This window comes from Palaemon carinicauda, chromosome 40, assembly GCF_036898095.1.
Source record: "Palaemon carinicauda isolate YSFRI2023 chromosome 40, ASM3689809v2, whole genome shotgun sequence".
Classification (NCBI taxonomy): Eukaryota; Metazoa; Arthropoda; class Malacostraca; order Decapoda; family Palaemonidae; genus Palaemon; species Palaemon carinicauda.
The window spans coordinates 35,928,239-35,930,738 of NC_090764.1; positions in this window are offsets into that span (position 1 = coordinate 35,928,239).

Here is a 2,500-nt window from a genome sequence, read left to right on the forward strand (position 1 = left end):
AACAATTGCACTAAAATATTTTGAAATAAGTCAATCATGTAACTCCTTAATAATTATATTGAAATGAAAATGCGTACGATCATTTTGGTTGAAAAAACGACAATCTTGAGGCTGATATACGATAATCAAGACGAAATAATCGGGCAACCCTGGTGCACGATAATTAGAACTATGGCGTTAAAAGTTGCCTGTTATTTCTGTCGAATTCTTATAATCCAGATAAAATTAAAGATCCAGAAGAGGCTACCTAAATGTTCAAATAATTGATTATAATGTAACATATTATCAGTATTATTTTGGTTGCATGGGTACGATCTGTTAAACAGATATGTTGAACAGGCTGAAAGAAAGTATCCTTTTATAGTTTAGATATGAAAGATCTGTTTTAATTTGTTACCGCTCTTAAAATATTAATTCCTTTCCTCTCCGGGCTATTATCTCTGTTGGAACCCTTGGGCTTATAGAATACTACTTTTCCAACTAGGGTAGTAGCTTATATACTAATGATAATAATAATTATCATCATCATCATCATCATCATCATCATATTAGAGGAAATACATTATTTTGCAGTATCAGTTTGCATTCAGCCAATGTGTAATTCAGGACCTCAATAAGCCTTCGGGGTTAGATGACAGGCGGGGACTCTCTGTCTCTTCTAACAAATAATCGTAATGATGATTTATTTTGTTCTTGGTGTAAAAAAAAATGGGGGTTAAATGGTACTCACCACTGTCCTAAATCTGAAAGACGCAAGCTGAAAATTGTGTAGTGGATGTGTATAGGATAGATGATTTAATCTTGAGTGATGCCCTGAGACCGACTATCTCCTTTGAAAACATAAATCTCTATCCAAAGATAAGTCCCAAGAAACACCAATAAAGACCAGGGCAAATTTTGCTGACAAGTCAGCATGTGGTGTGAACTTCAAAGAATCCAGTTAAGAATCCTGAACCGGAATGACGAATTGACTAATTAGGTGTAAGAAGGACACCTGCGAGCCAAAGGAAATTCACAAAACCTATACCTGATCAACAAAAGTTGATGAGAGAGAGAGAGAGAGAGAGAGAGAGAGGAGAGGAGAGAGAGAGAGAGAGAGAGAGAGAACCTATATCTGATCAACAATAATTGATGGAGAGAGAGGAGAGAGAGAGGAGAGAGAGAGAGAGAGAGGAGAGAGGGAGAGAAGAGAGAGAGAGAGAGTACTAAAATAGATAAATGAGAGAAATAGCTAGATTTTCCCACGAGATACTTGTAGATTTTCCATTTATTCACATTGTGCAGTGCTATTCCGATCAGCCGAATTGCAAGTCATTACTCCATTCTGTTTTCTAGGTACCAGCCTTATGCAGTGATATGCAAGAAACCCTTTTTCTTTCATATTAAGTATTTTTGGCTTCTGGGGGATAGATATATTCTACCTAAAGAACTTCATGTAATATATTGTTTTACTAGTCTAACAAGTTTCAGACATTATCCCCTTTTATTTGGTTCTTTCTTACATGTTTACTAATCTACAAAAAGTGTTCTCTAATATTCCTTCATGCATATACCATATTATGCCTTGAATTTTTTTTTCCCCGATGTCTTCTTAATTTTTCCTCTCCACTCAATTTTAGAATAAAGAATCCGCAAGTGTCAGCCACCAGATATCTGCCTCTTATCTTCTATCCTCCTGTGTAACTTCTTTTACATCTCGACTTCATATCGCAACTGTGGAGTTTTTTTCCAGTTGCAGTAAGACGCTTAATGGCCTCCCGGAATTCATCGTTGGAAAATACCAAATTAAATACATTTAGAGCCTACATATAGGGCATAGGCGGACTCTAAATTGTCTCATTTCCTAATACTTTTCTATGCGATTTCTACTGAAGTACCATGATGATCTAAGTAGGACATTAACTGAAGGGTTTCTCTTCCAATTCGTAATCGTGGAAGTCATATTCTTAAATATTATCAAATTTTGAAGTTAAGTGTTCAATGGATGACTTATTTTTTCCGTAGATGTTGCGAATATTATCCTAAGCTTAGCATTTAGTTTGAGGGTTTTTGTGAGAGGAATTTTTCAACTTTATCATTGTAACTGCATCGACAGATATATGCATGTACAGTAGTTTCTGAGATAAATTTCTATATTTTGACGTCGCATAGTGGTCAAAGCGTTAAATGACTTTCTGTCCCCGGATTCAAAATTGTGAAGAAATCAAAAGATTAATCGTGTATTTCATAATGAGACAATTTTGACGGTTGTAAAATTATAGAATATATTTTTTTCCTGAAATTGCTCTTCGTGAGCTAGATAGCTGAGTGAATAAACCATTTCTTGGCTGCTCCTTATAGCTGCTAACTTGTTTCGTAGGTATAACAATTTTAATCCTTTTGCAGTATTACTAACTGTTTGTAATATTTTCAATTTGTGTAAATGGGGTCTAAGTTAATTTCCACAGTAACTCTTGATTATATCGGTAGATATCGTAGGGTCTGTTTTCCTCTGGATCCC